The 16,101-nt window shown below is 43.5% G+C and overlaps 1 protein-coding gene and 1 pseudogene across 2 annotated transcripts in view; one reads left to right on the plus strand and one right to left on the minus strand.

Annotated features, from left to right (window-relative positions):
- The window catches only part of LOC144115101 (uncharacterized), a 68,987-nt gene extending 53,080 nt beyond the window's left edge, over nucleotides 1-15,907 (minus strand). Inside the window, exons 1-2 of one of the 2 annotated variants that reach the window (XM_077649262.1) lie at nucleotides 15,802-15,907; nucleotides 15,090-15,155 (exon numbers count right to left, since the gene is read on the minus strand). The gene's annotated coding sequence lies outside the window, so the exon portion shown is untranslated. Of the gene's footprint in view, nucleotides 1-15,089; nucleotides 15,156-15,397; nucleotides 15,512-15,801 lie in introns of those variants that run through there. The other variant, XM_077649261.1, reaches the window with a different exon arrangement.
- Nucleotides 3,622-14,694, plus strand: LOC144097171 (uncharacterized; annotated as a pseudogene).
- Nucleotides 15,908-16,101: the final 194 nt, after the last annotated feature.

Here is a 16,101-nt window from a genome sequence, read left to right on the forward strand (position 1 = left end):
TACTTGGAGTACCACAACACCTACAAAGATGCCATGGCGGGCTTCCGACGCGGTTGATCATCGATCGATAACGTCGTCGACCTGGTGACCTACATTCAACATGAGAAATGCCGTAAGCGTCTCTGCGCATCCTTATTCCTCGACGTTAAAGGGGCATATGACAACGTTACGCATGAAACCATCCTCTCTGCTCTCGCAGAGGTAGGAGTGGGTGGTCGGATGTTTCAATGGATATGGAGCTATCTATCCATGCGATCCTTCTTTGTAAGCACCGAGGAAGGCCATACTTCTCTTCACTATAGCTACCGCGGCGTCCCCCAGGGCGGTGTACTTAGCCCCGTGTTATTTAATCAACACTAATTGCTCTCCTTGAGCACGTGCCAACCACAGTCAGGCTATCAATGTACGCGGATGACATCTGCATATGGACATCTGCAGTAACACGGCTACAGTTGCGAGCGAGAATTCAGAGAGCCGCCACTCAAACTGTTATCTACCTCCGTAATCGAGGCCTGGAAATTTCCTCCGAGAAATGCGCACTAGTGCCATTTACGCACAAACCCATGACAAACTACAGTGTAGTGATAAATGGCCAAATAATACGACGGGTCCGATCGTACAAGTTTCTAGGTGTCATAATCGAGAGGGACTTGTCATGGAGCCCACACATATCATACGTGAAAAAACGGTTGACAGGCATCTGCCACCTGTTCAAGTTTTTCGCTGGCAAGACCTGGGGAATGTCGCCTAGTGCCATGTTACATCTGTACAGGGTGCTTTTTCTAGGATTTCTGCGATACAGCTTGCCAGCAATAAACAACACAGGCAAAACGAATCTACGCACAATACAAAATATTCAGGGTCAAGTGCTCCGGATCTGTCTAGGCCTGCCTCAGAATGCTTCAACAGTGGCTACGATAGCAATCGCTAGAGACCACCTTGTCAAGACCCACATTGAAATTGAAGTACTCAGGACCCATATAAGGCATCTAGCCAGGAATCCTCGTCACCATTTAGCCTCTCTACCAGCGGACAGGCCACACACATCTTTCAGCCAAACGATAACTGCATATGATGAATCATTGCCAGCTTGTTTCTCTCCGGCTGCGAGACCTTCGATCCCTCCATGGTGCCTCGCTCAGCCAAAAATCAATCTCGCAATACCTGGTATCTCGAAAAAAGCTGATCTGTCATCACCAGCCCTTACACAGCTCACGCTACTACATTTGTACGAGAACTACCGTGACTCAACGCATATTTACACTGATGGATCTGTCCTTCCAAGCAGCTCCGCGGCGGCAATCGTCATTCCAGCGATTAAGACGACCCACGCGACAACGCAGCAGAGCTCGCAGCGCTCTTAACTGCCCTTCTTCACATTGGTGATGAACCGCCACACAAATGGACAATATTCTGCGATTCGAAGGCGGCACTGCAGTCTCTACTGTCACCTCTACGACGCGGACCACACGAACAACTAATCTTCCATATTACAGAGACGTTACACTAATAAGTGATGCCGTCCATGAAATAACGTTCCAGTGGCTTCCAAGTCACTGCGGGATTATCGGCAATGAACGGGCGGATCACGCTGGCCGCTCAGCCCATACTGAGGAGCGCCACGTCCCAATTCCTCTTTCTAGAACTGACGCGGCACGGGAGCTCTGCCTACTTGCTCGGCAGTGCACCGAGTCACAATGGAATGAGCCACATTTAAGAAATACGCGACTGTACTCACTTGATCCAACATTAAGTCTTCGAGCGCCATCACAGCTTCGCCATAGAGACGCTACGCCACGCTTTTATATCGACTTTGGTTGGGTGTTGCCTTTACTAAATACTATGCCTTCCGCATAGGGATGACCGACACCCCAAGCTGTGACCACTGCGGCCATGAAGAATCAATTGGCCATATATTGTGCTCCTGCCCACAGTACAGTCCACAGAGGGCATGCCTTAGCCACGAACTTGACCAACTGGACGACCAACCGCTATCCGAAAAAAGAATTCTACAACATCGAAAGGACGTACCGTCGCAGAAGAAGGCCGTGCAAGCGCTTTTGCACTTCTTACAATCTACCGGCCTGTGTGAAAGACTTTAACTGGAACGCCTTGTGTGTGTGTGTCTCCATGTGTGCACGTTCCTTTTTTTTTGCGTTTTCCTCTCTGTCATCTTTCTAACCCCTATCCCCCATCCCCAGTGTAGGGTAGCAAACCGGAGACACATCTGGTTAACCTCCCTGCGTTTCCTTTTCATTCTCTCTCTCTCTTTTAGTAGCATGCATATGAAAGTCGGCAGCAAACACAAAAATCGGATAGTGATCCCTTCCCATGTTGTCAGGCGCTGTTGACCAACTCACGCGGACGTCAGGTGAATGCAGTGTCAGGTCTATAGCTGTCGCTGAGGCTGGAGGCCGGAAGAAAGTGGGGCTTCCGTCATTGGCAACACACAGGTCCAGACTGTCAATAACCTCTACGAGTTTGCGTCCACGGGAATCCATGTTCCTGTCACCCCAAATGACATGATGAGCATTGAAATCACCGCAGATGATTCTAGGAGCTGGGAAGCGGTCGCAGAGCTGCTGTAGAAACTAATCCAATGCTACCTTCTTCCGCGGAGACACGTACACGGATGCAATAGAAAGGTTCGAGAGCTGAGCTGTATTCTAACAGCCGCTACTTCAATGTCATCCGTGCAAAGATCGGCAACGCTTAGAGAAACATGTGGAATTTTCCTTCTTATGTAAAGTGCAGCACTTCCTGCAGGAAATAACATTATGCTGCAGTTTTTATGGGTGACATATCCAGTCAAACATCTCCCGCTTTGCAGGCCAGCTTCTGACAGGGCCAATACTGGAACACAAGTGGAACCCCATCCATATTAGATCGCAAGGAAGTTCGCTGCGAAGGTGGTAATTAGGGACTCAAAAGAAAGCACCAGCTGTTGGAAGTTCTTCAGGTTACCAGGCGCCATCATTGGAACATGTGAACGCAGGGCCCCAAACAAAACATGAAGAAGGTCAGACATACCTTGATTTTTGAGCTCCTTATTTTGCGCAGCGCACTCACAACATCGACAAAAGATGCCGACGAGGACACACTCTTGGCCGCAGTAGCTGGTTTTTTTGTCACTTGTGCATATGAGGGTCTCCCTTGCCATGGAGTCTGGCTGTGATCCGGCCGCTCAGGAACATAGACACTTTTTGCTGGAAGTCGAACAGCCGACTCGCGCACACTGGGCCTTGACGTGTTGCTGGACTCAGGTCTCTTAGGGACATTGTTGGGTAATGCAACAACATCAGACTCTAACACTGGGAACTCGTCTAATCCTGGGACATGAGTCTCAGTCGGTGGGGTTTTGGGACCAGCAATAAAAGATATCCGACGGCGCAGAGCGCTCACACGGAAGGCGCAGCCTCCGAAACTCGCTGGATGATCACCGCTGCAATTGGCGCAAGCCAAATCGGTCTTGCAGGTTTTGAAGTCGTGGTTGCCTCCGCAGCGCTTACAGCGCCGATCTTTTGTGCAAACCTTGGCCACGTGCCCAAACCGTTGGTATCTAAAACACCGTGAAGGAGCTTCAGTGAAATCTGCAACTGTGTGTTTTGTGAATCCCAGATCAATTTTTTCGGGGCGCTCTGAGTTGGGAGCGAATGTCAACACGATAGAGTTGGTAGGTTTCGCAGCCCATTCTTTTCCTGGAGACTCCACACGACGCACAAGTCGTTTCACGTGCAGTACACCTTGTGGTTTCAGATAATCAAGTAGGTCGCGTTCTGAATACCACTTTGGTGCACCCTTAATAACACAGGTGTTCTTCATGTAGGAATGGGGCAATCGCACGTTAACTGATGGCAAAAATCTGAGAGCTCTGCAGAAGCTTGTCAACCTGCTCTTCCGTCGAGACATCCAGCTGAAGAGCCCCGTGCATGGTGAACCGGCTTCGAATCGGAACTGATCCCAGCAGTGATTGAATGGCCGCGAAAAGTAAGATGGGATGCTTCTCTCTTAAATCAACCCCTTTTTCTGTGGGCTCAACCACTACCGGGATCCCTAACATTCATTGCTTGCGATGACTCACCAACTTGAAGCCCTCGTTGTCCACGTCAGCGATATCGGCCACTGACTCGTCACCGTCCACGATCGTTGACTCAGCCCCACTAAGCGATGAGGTCTCACTGGATGGGTGGCCGTATCCATGTACTGGTCGCTCCACAGCCTAGGAAGCCATGGCCGCCTCTTCCGAGCCAGCCTCTTCCGAGCCAGCCTCCATTGATTGGCGTGCGTTGTCCCTTTAGGCTTGCCGGCGCCGGAGCAGCCGTACTCTTCCCATAGGGACAGTACCGTCTTGAAAATGCTGCCATCCTCGAATATTCAAATAAAACTAGGTAAATAAGAGAAAATTAGGTAAATAAACAGAGCTGAGGTGACAGGAGATCGAACAACGTCTCTGTCTTTCTCCCTACTATTAGTACTTTTCCGCGCCACCTTCAGCCGCTTAATGGCGTGAGCCTCCGCGCTCTGTCGAGGGCGCACGTCCCGTGCGTCAGCTATCTGGGCTACGCCGAGAGAAGCTAGGCAATGAATGCTGTGAGCCAAACGCGGGTATCTAATCGCGCAGAACGTGTTCCCGCGTTTGCAGCGGCCCAAGCGGCTGACAAAAGCAGTTTTGAGTCACCGAATGGAACAACTGCAGTGCCACCTTGGCAGCGCAGGTTCCCCATACAAGGCCAAATATTTGAACAAAGGGCGCTCGCGGAAAAGGATCTATTGTGCAGCGGTGTATTGCGGCGGTAATTTTTGTGCCGTGGTAATTAAACTGCAGTTTGCCCCGAATTAGCATGAATTAGCATCCAAATTCGAGAAAGGAATGTTTATTTTTTTTGTTGTGCTTACATCAGTGTGGAAAATCTGCTATGTATGCTGCATATCTCTCAAATTGTAGGCATTGAAGAGAAATAATTCTTTATTGAGTGTTGCGCATTTTGTACTTGCTCCCAACCGTACATTTCTGGTTCATTTAAGAGGACGAACGCAAGCTCGTGCGGAAAATGGAAAAAATGATTTCACTTCAGAACAAGACTGCACGAATGGAGTCTGGGAAAAAAGCATGATATTGTCTCCTCAATTATTTCTTGGTAGCGCTGTACGTTTGCAGCCTTGTGTGTGTGTGCGCGCGCGTGCGCGCGTGTGCGAGCGCGCCCACGTGTGCATGCATAGACAGCTGCAATTATTTTTTTTCATCATTATCGACTCTGCAGTAACTGCATGGTACTGCATATATAAAAAAAATATTGTTTCTGATCTGTATATTCTTCCTGCTTTCTTAGACCGCAGCACATATAGCAAGCCTTTGAGATATAAAACAGTGATTACATATGTGTTTGTGATTGGGCAGTTTTGAGACGTCATTTAAATTTCATCAGCATTTTTTGCATTTGTCAACGGCAGCTCTAAGGTGTCTCTTGTTACTCGTTCAAAACAGTGGATGCCACTTAGCAATAAATGTACGTGCTGTGTTTGTTGTGGGGTGAAAAAGCACATAAAATAATTCTCTTGCTTCATAAAGCAGCCGTAAACTGGTACTTTTCATAGCATTCAACTTCATCTACCATGCCAGGAGAGACAGGAGTAGAGGGAACATCGCCTTGCAGGCAGTAAAAAAGTATTCAAGATAAACATGACAGGCATACCAGTACACACAGCAGGTTACCTTCTTGACCATGTGGTGTTGTATGTGATGTATGCTTCAAATGTAAGTCAGGAATGCACTCAGTTAAGAATGAAAGTGCCCATGTAGCAACAGCTATATGGGAGTCAAGACTATATAATAAAAAAAAATTCCAAGGGTGCACATAGTCTCCCATGCCCAGAGAATGTGAATAATTTCAAATTTTTAGGGTGGCCGACCTGAATTTGGGAGTCACCACTAAGTTGGCCATATTCAGATTAAGTTGGGCACCTATAATTTTGGCCAACTTCGGACGAAGTCAAATTTCAGGTGTCTGGTGGGCCAGATTTTGTGGGTCGACCACGTCAATTTGAAAGTCATCACTGAGTTGGCCATACTTAAATCATGTGGACACCAATCTTTGTCAAATTCTGACAAAGTCTAATTTTAGGGGCTCAGGGAGGCAAGTTTTGGGATTGCATGCAGACACACTTTCTGCAGACACTTTTCTGTGGCATGAGCCTATTATTGCTTACACATTAAAAAAAATCTCTGCCTGTGCCACAGGGTGTTGGAGGCAGACAGCACTGTTACTGCCAGTGAAGCATTTTTCTTCGTTTTCTTCTATGCACCCAAGTTCAGTGTCGCAAAAACACATTTGAAAATCGCTCTATAAATAAAGTGTTCCTATATACCTTATTGTCTGTTCTGCAATCTCTTGGGGCCGTAGGGCTTAAAGCGTTCCTATATACCTTATTGTCTGTTCTGCAATCTCTTGGGGCTGTAGGGCTTTCAGAGTTCATGACCAGTAGCTGTATAGCTCGTTTTATAATTTTTGCAGCTGTATTTTTATGCAGTGTTTGCAAAGATGTGCGCAAATTGTTTTTTTGTTTAATATCATTAGAAACAACGCTGTCAAAAGAAACAATGTGACAACCTCCTAGCTTCTATCAAGGAAGCCCACGAAGTGGATCTGCGCAAGGAAATTGAAGATTTAAGGAAAGAAAATGAACGTTTGCAGGGGCAAGTAAGGAAATACCAAAGTTTGTTCTGTTAGATCAGTGATTTTCAGAAAGAACAATTGCAGTCCATAATACGCCCATCAGACTTTTAACCTGGTGTTTGGCGCATGATAGTCTCAGTTGCTTATGCGCCATTAAAACCAGCACGCAACAGCAACAACAAAGCAACCTGACTGCTTGGGCCGCATGTTAAGTTTTAGCGCGGCACATAGCTGTAGTTGGCTATGGTGTCACTTTCTTTGGTTATGTATAAATTCCTGCCCAAACGATCGTTTCTACGCTTACTGTTATAGCATAGAAAGGTCTACAAGAATATGTGAATATTTTTGCACTTTTTTCTGGCAGTAGACTGTTGTGATCATAGAGTATACGTGTATTTGCACTTGTGTTATTTCCTGCATTAACTGTGGTAAATAATATAAAAGCGAACCCTCTGGCAACTTTTTATTTCCTCTCTATTGCTTTTTATCATTGTTTACTAAAGTGTGCGGTATCATTTGGCACTAGGGCTTGACGGCTACCTCAAAAGAGCTGGAAAGCTCGTCAAGGAACTGGAGCAAAAAAATTGCCCTCGGCAACTACCCATCATGGACGAAGCTGGGCCATCTGGAAAACAATCAGCAGATGCTTCAACACTACCACCTGATGATAACAGTGACATGCAGGCTGCTAAAGATCCTGGAGAAGGTGCTGTGGGACCAGTACAAAATGAACAGCAAGCTCCTGGAGTCAGTGCAGCTGCCGCGCCATCTAACGTGAGCATGTCATCACAGCTGCGGCACACATGGAGCGACTTCGGAGTAAGTACTCTGTGCATGATGTTTCAGCATGGAGGTGCTGCAGTGTCTTGTACTGAACATAGCTATGCCATCAGGGTTTGCGCTCTCTGCTCTTGTCTCGAGGTCATTTCTCTGGTATTATTGAATTTTTAAGGCACTTTTAATGGCTTTTTTCACATCTGTCACGCTTCGATCATAACTGTATTTTGTGGCTGTAAACAACGCCTAGGCAAAAAATGTCTTGGCTTAAACAAGTCTGGAATACAGCTCTACTGAAAAAATATGCATGCCAGTATTTCCATACAGCTTGTCAATAGGTAGTAAATTGAGACCTTTCTTGCTTTTTGAAAATGTTGCAGTTGAGAGAAACTACTGTTAAGTCCACTTGTTTCATTGGGCTGATGTCAGGCAAAAAAAAATGCAGCATTGTCCTACAAGAAAAGAGACAACCTCCTTTCATATTGCAATATTTGAAGAAAAGGTTCCGTGTGTAATAGAATAGTATTTATAGTGAAACCAGTGATTCATTTTTAAACAGTTAAATACAGACAGGGCAGGAGCTTAATGAAAGTGTGACATTACCAGCAGTGTCTCTTTGCCGCATTATACCCATGAGATAGCCATATTTGAACCTGTGGGGTAGCCAGTCTACAGGGCTCAATTGCTTTGCATTGCATTTCCTTCACACTGCATAATTCTGTACGAATGATTTTCTTCACATGCCCTCTCTATGTCTGTGTGGATACACTCAGTGCAACCCCTTGTAAGAAGTGACCAGAATGCAACAAAAGTAGTTCTTTGAGCAAGGTGTGGTGTGGAAGAGCTCATCCTAAAATAGTCAAACACATTTGTTTCTTGCATTTTTGAGCTGTATTCTATCAACTGAGAAACATAGGAAGGAAGTGAGACTTTTTTTTTCCCAGCTCCCCAAAGGTCATGAGTGTTAGCCATAATGTATAGGATAGTTAGAGATTCCGCCTGTCGGAAGAAGGGTTCATGCACTGTGAATTGTGTGGCACCATTCATCCTGTGCAGAATTTACACTGTTTGTTGGGTGTCATAATCATGTGGCAGTGTTTACCTTGGCCAGACCAGCTGCTGCGTAAATGTGTGGTTCTAAAGAATACGCAAATTTTGTGAAGCATGGTTCCATAGGATATGTGCCTACTCAAGATTCTGGTAATTTTGCACCATTTAATTTCAGCGTAGTTTTTTTGCTACAGGACGACGCAACTCACAAAACTGTAGCAACCTTGCACATCATTAAATACAAATGCTCGCATTAGCCACCCATTCATCACATCTGAAAAGGCTTTTTTTATAACAGCCACTTACAGAGCATGCCCTTTGTTAGGATCATTGGATAATTTTAATGCGAAAGCATTTCTTGGCTCATGGCTGGCGTGGACAGAGCCTAGCTGTCGTCAAACGTGTCATTACAACTGTCCGCACACTGTCGATCACCAACTGCATGGATAATTAATAGAAGAGTTCATTAAGGACATATGTAAATGGTAGGAGTAATTAAGTTAGATGTTTAGATGATTTGTTAATTAATGGAGCAAATTAAGTTGTGGACAGAGCGTGTCTGTAAGAACTGTTATCAGAGCATGTCAGCATGAATAGTCAGGTAATTTGACCAAATTTGGTATGCGATCTAATTTGAGTACGGCCAAATCACTAGTCATCTCCAAATTTGTATGACCCATCCCCAAAATTTGTCCCCTTTCCTGGACCCTTGGAAGTTTGCCCTCGCCACAATTGGACCAAAATTATGTCTAACCTAATTCGATAATGGCCAATTCAATGGTGCTCTCCAAACATATGTGGGCCCACCCCGAAATTCGGTGTCTATAGGGACCTCTAAAATTTGACTTCATCTGAATTCGAACAAAATTGATGTCTAACCTAATTTGAGTATGGCCATTTCAGTGGTGACTTGCAAATTTGGGCCAAATTTGGTTCCAAATTTTCTCTTTTGACTCCCAAAATTTGTCTTCATCCGAATTTGACCAGAAGAAATGCACGTGGAACTCGTAACAGAGCAGTGTGCAGAACACACATGCTTTCACATTTTGGCAAGTCAGTAGATTTAAGTGTACCCCTGTAATTTTTCAATATATTCGGGGTGTCTTTCAAAATATCTTTTTAGATTCTTTAACTTCCATGATTCTCTCTTGACTACTACAGCAAAACTTTCCTTACCACTTCAAAGGGTGACAAATGTGATGGGCTTATAAGATAATAATACACATCGTCCATTCATACACAGAAAAATAGTTCACTGAGACTGAAATGACTCAATACAAAATATTTGTTCTTGTTTCATAAAGCCAATTTTTTCTTTAAGGACATCTTGCTTGCGACTATTACTTCTCCTGTACGTCTTTAACACGGGTTTCGGTTTCTTCGAAACATCTAATGTTGTGATGTGTGAGCAAACACTTTTTAAACCATGGTAAAAGTAGTAAAAATTAGCAGAAAATTGAGTCAGATAAATTCATGCAGTTCAAATAGCAAGACAGAGTTTAAACTAAAAGAAAGAAAATGTTTCCACAAAGCACGAAATGAATAGACACCTCTACTCATCCTTGACATCCTTTGCCACGCCGTAATTCCTTTCATTCATCGCATAATGGATATTGTGAGTGTATAATTTAAAAGTTACATCTTTGCTCATGAGGAAAAATTATTCTGATATGCATTTAGGTTTACATGCTTGACTAGAGAGTTACTGTATAATTGTCATGAAGCATTGGTGAACTCTTCTACACATTCTTCAAGTAGAGATCAGTTTCTCGTTTATGCTCATGCAAAGGAAAGGATTTTTTTTTAGTCGCTGATTTTTCCTCGCTTGTGGCGTGATGTGAACTTGTAAGAAACTGTGTGTGCCACACTGCTGCAAAACGAAAAATGACTGGTGATGCGCTGCAGCTGTTTTTTTTTTAATGATAGAGCAACTAGCCTGTGTTTGGTTTGGCTTCTTCATGGCCTGTGAGATCAATGCGGCCAGAGAGAAATCTTTCCTGAACTGTTTTCATGCAAGGATACATGAAGTGCTCAAATTACGCACATTACAGGTTCCAGCTTTCTTACAGAAAATACTTGTGCACACAGCTATGTTTGCTTAAGCAAAGCGACAACCAGTGAAGGACAAATGAGCATATTCATGCTCCCTTTGTTGGCAGCAACTAAAGGCTTAACTTGTATAAGATGTTATGGTCTGTATACACCTGAATTGAAAATATGTTATGCCAACTTTATCAGGTCATGTGCTGGATGCACACAGTATCATTTTGATTCATAAGAAATATATGGATCCTTTGCATAAGCCAACTTCTGTGCATAGCAAAGGCACTTCACCTTGGCTGCCGAACCGTTTTTGAGGCAGAAAAGTGCAACACTGGAGACACATGTGGTCCTAATAAAGCCACTTCCCTCCTTTCACGTTTCACTGCCAGAATAGTAGGAAATTTCCAAGCCTCTAGTTTCACACAAGAAGTGTGAAAGGAAGCCGAAAACTTCTGCTTTCCATGTGTGTACACAATAGGAGGCTCAGAATAGTAGTTTGGAATGCTGCACCCACCTTCTGGGTCATATGGAGCCATGCATGATGAAAGAGCATTTGCTCCTTCACCAATCAAGGGAACTCTATCCATTGATTGCTCTGAGTAAAAATTGCTTCTATAGTGAATTTGTCTAGCCACATTTAAAACACATTTTCGCCTGAGGAAATTGAATTCAAAATATTCCTGTCACAATTGATTCAGACATGCATCTGCACCAAAAACAACTAGTTGCGATGCCATTTTGAAGTGAATGACCATATATAGCCTAGGTGCTTAGATCCAGGCTTGAAAATTTATGTGGACACTCATTTTTATGAGAAATTGGGCACTCATGGCAACACCTATATTTTAATGCATAACATAGCTCATGTGTGCACGGCATATGTGTGCAGAATAGTGGCTGTGTAGCTATGTGAAGCATAGTGATATTGATGGTGCCAATCAATACAGACTTGCGTGTACGCTAGGCAGGCTTTGGGGAAACAGCCAGATAGTTGGTCAGAAATGATAAACAATGCATCGCAGCAACAGTTAAAGCATATGATTTATCTTAGCACTCATAATCCACCTGGTTCATGTGAAGCCACAATCGTTATATCATTGAATAGCTTCTGTCAAGTGTAACTGCAGTGAACTAACTGTAGGTCTTAATTAACGTTAATTAGTTATCTGTGATTAAAAATTTAACATTAAGGTACAGCATCAAATCATATATCATAGGATAGCTTATATCGAATTTAATTGGACATGCCTAATTACAGGTCTGGGTTAAAGTTAATTTTGATTAACAATTGAACTGTAGGCTACAGTGTCATATCATATAACGTTGAACAAGTCTCAATGTATATAATCCAAAATAAAATGCTGAACCACGCAAAAACCATGCAAAAGAGCATTTAACTTGGTTAAAAAAAAAAGCAACGGGAGTGAAACAGTAGCACTTTATGGTTACGCATCCTCAGAATGTAAGGAGAATAAAAGGCCCCCAGTATTTTTTTTCTTATTATAACTGTTTACTGTAGAAGTGGTCTCCTTTTTATTATAGAATGCAGTAGCCTGTTGATACAAGCTATCTTTTCCTCAATGTCCACTTAAGGAATTTTATTGGCACTGATAGGTCAGATTTGAACATGAATCTTAACATTATTTGGTGTGTGCTTTGTTTTTGCAGGTAATAGAGTTGGAGCCTGGATGTGGTGTTTTTGTGGCGTCATTGTCTGTCAAAAACATTGAACAACTGTCGAAGACTGCGACAGCGACTGCCCGTGGCCTGCTGACAGCCATGTTTACGGAGCAAGCTCTGCTGACTTGCTCAGTGAAAGGCAATCGTGCCAAGGGGATGCACAGGCCTAATGAGTAGCGGCCACCGTTGGAGCCATCTGCGGTCAGAACCATTTTGTGTGAGTTCCTGCATTTTTGACTCCGTGGCTGTTTCGTTTCTTCTGAATTAGCTGCTCTCTTGTTTCTGCCTTAGTCTTTGTGGGTGCCCTTGCTCATTGTTGGAGGTGTATACTGCAGGTGTTTTTTGTCATTTATTCCTGTTTACCGATGAGACAAATTAACTGATTGCACTGGCTGTATGAACAAGGTGGATTATGAGTGCTAAGATGTATGATATGCTTTAATTGTTGCTGTGATGCACTGTTTATCACTTCTGACAAACCAGCTGGCTGTTTCCCCAAAGCCTGCCCAGCGTACACACAAATCTGTATTGATTGGCACTATCAATATTTTTTCAAATTTGACAGAATGAGCAGGGTGTATAATGCTAAGTAAAAATAATCAATGCATGGCCATTTAAGGTAAAGGAGTGGATTTGAAGGGAATGAAGGCAAGCACAGCAGGGGTAGCAGAAAGTTAGACAGGCAGATGATATTATGAAGTTTGTGGTTATTATTAAATTATTATTTCCAACAGCATATTCTTCGCTCACTTTATTATGCATTCATTCATAGCCACCTCAATTACTGTTTATCATCGTGGGGTAACACATACTATACCCATCTTTCTTCTTTGTGTCATCTTCAAAACCAATCTGTTAGAATAATGACATTCAGCTCATACACCGCATCCAGTGCTCCCCTTTACCGCCAGCTCAATATCTTACCTCTCCTTTGTTCACTCCAAATGAAACTAGGTTTATTAATTTATCGCGCCCGTCACAATAGCACTACTCTCTCTATATTTACAGGTTCCTGTTTGTGTAACGTTGATAATACTATATTCGCTGAACAACATAATCTTTTGCTTCCGAATGTCAAAACTAATTATGGCAAACAGTCCGCTTTATTTTCAGCAATCACTGTCTGGAACTCGCTACCCGCAACCATCAAATCATTCCGCACCGAAGCACAATTCCATAAAAACTTGAAAAACCATGTACTGCATAATTGCCTTCAATTGCCACGCCAGTGAAACCTGTTAGTATTGTGTACGACTTCTATTGCCTGAGTGCTTGTTCTATGTTCTCTTTTTGTGTTTGCAAAATGTGTTTTTAAAATTTAGCATGACTAAGCTGTTATTTCAGACCTTACTTTTCATTGCACCTGTGTTCCGCTATGTAATTGCTATCTGCCATACATTTATCCTACTTCAAATATGCAATTAATTACAGGAGGTCCCCCTGACAGTTTCCACTTTGGGACCTCCTTCTGTAATAATCAATTTATGTACATCTTACCTATGCATCTTTTTCAATAAACTAAACTTTCAAACTTTCAAATATAAGGTGCCTGCATCCAGCTCTAGAAAGTGTTAATTGGAAACTTGCCATACTAGGAACTTTTCAGAAGTACAGTAAGGATATATTAGGGCTTCAATTGTTTGGGAAAGTGCTGTGCGGTGGCAGTGCACTTTGAAAAATTCAATGCAGTCGAAATTGCATATCAGAGGTGCTGTAGTGAAGGTCATTGGATTGGTGGTGCAAAATCTTTCTGACTTGCTTTGGGACAATAAACCTCATTCACATATGTTACCATACGTTTGAAAACGCAAACTGTGGCTGTCATGTCACTACTTAATTGTGTTGTTCATTGGCACTTCAAGAAAATAAAAAAGCACTTCCAATCATTAAGCAATTTTTTGTTGAGCCCACTCATACAGACTTCACTTCCATGGAAGATGTGCATGTTTTTAAATCAAAGCACCCTGCCTCTATATCTGATATTAATTATTGTGTTCTGTTTCTCTTAAATTTGCTCATTTGAAGAAAAATAAGTGCTCATAAACAGAGCTGAAATATACACTGATTTATTTTGCAGCAGTTACCTTCAAAGTGCATGTTCAAGTCATTTAATTGCTCAAAATCAGTTAAATTGATACATGTCTGCATGGAAGAATTTGGCTGAAGTAGATATAAAGTAAGATATACTGAAAATGACAAGCACACATAATCTGTCATGTGTTAATTAACTGTGGTTTTTATCTATTTCAGCCTACACCAAGACCACGGCCACGAAGAAGGGGTGGGAATTCTCTCGGAGAAGATAATTTTGCAGTCTTTGGGAATGAAGCTGAGTGAAATGCGCAGTGAAAAGGCAAAGCAGCTATCTGTGCAGGAAACAGCGGCTTGAGCTTTTCACTGCACATGTTGCTCTGATCGTCAGTTGAGCATGACGTGCGCGCCACTCGCGGCGGCGCGCGCGTCCCCTCCGGAAAAGGGGGTGGGGGTGTGGGGGGGGGGGGGGGGGGGGGGGGGTTCGACGGCTCTGGTATCTGTGCGCGTCATCAAGATGAGACTGTACACCTTCTTTTTGAACATTTATAATGTCCAAAAATAGCTTGGCCCAGTCCTGTATTACGTGGTACAACCATACCTTCATAAATTTGCTGAGAAGCATATTTTAAGGCCGACAAATGCGACCAGCAGGACAAGACACACGCGTGTGCTGGGTTCTGCTCGTTCGTCGAAAAAACAATGTTTCATTCCAATTTACCCTCTATATTATCTTAAGTGCATAGACAATTGCTACGCTTCTAAGAAGTTCAATAAGCTAGCTTCCTGGATAACCTTTTGTGGCACTACGGAGGGGGGAGTAAGAGCGCTCACCGTTGATGTTTAGCTGCGTGGAGACGGCTTGCCGCTTGATCAATTGATTACTGTCACCATGGTTTTCTGAGGACAGCATAAACCCTTTTGTAAACTCCAAAAGTCAGCCTTTCGTGCGTAGCCGAAAAGCTGCTTGACACAGCTGCCTTTCGTCTTGTCGCGACTAGATAGTGGCTTACCCCCATATCCACTTAGCCTTCTTCTCTATCCACTTTAAAGCACCTTAAGCTGTTTCATAAACTGCTCTTACGAACAAACCTATCCTTTCCTTAAACTATACTGTTATCCCTTTGATAGACAATACGCACGTGAAAAGTGCAGAAAATACACGAAGAATTATTCCGACTCCAGAAGGCTACAGCGCTGCAGCCGTAATTTTGTCCTCCAAAACAGGTGGAGTCACCACGGTGAAGGAATTTTTTCTGCACAGAAAACGTGGATAAAACTTAAGAACAGCTTGAGTGTGCGCTTTGATTTCGAGCTCCAAAGCACTGATAACCACGCGAATAATGGTGCGACTTGAGAACTGAGCCAATTTTGCCTTTGTAAGACGCTTATTTTTCTCAGTTCCTCATGAGATGCGAGCATTTTCTCTTGAGAACGTTGAATAAACTTGTCTCTGTGTTCCATAATACAAGTTCTTGCAGCGGAGAGAAAGCTACCCAAATGCGACGCAACACGCAAGGTATAAACACGAATAATTGCTACACACTCCTAAAAGCCGAGGGCTTGTGCTGAGCAAGAATTGAACTTGCGAGTTGGAGCATATCTTTAGACACTCTTCACGCTTGTGGGTGGCTGTTATGGACGTGGGTGGCGCTGTTGAACACTCTCAAGGTTCGCTTACACGCAAAAAAATAAACATCCACGAAAGCAGCAGATTGGACGGCCGTCGCCGTAGCTCAGTTGGTAGAGCACCGGATGCGATATTTGGAGCTCGTGGGTTCGGATTCCACCGGCGTTATGGTTGTTTTTTCTGCTCATTTATAAGTAATTTTCTGTAAACTAATTG

This window comes from Amblyomma americanum, chromosome 1 (genome assembly GCF_052857255.1).
Source record: "Amblyomma americanum isolate KBUSLIRL-KWMA chromosome 1, ASM5285725v1, whole genome shotgun sequence".
Taxonomy (NCBI): Eukaryota; Metazoa; Arthropoda; class Arachnida; order Ixodida; family Ixodidae; genus Amblyomma; species Amblyomma americanum.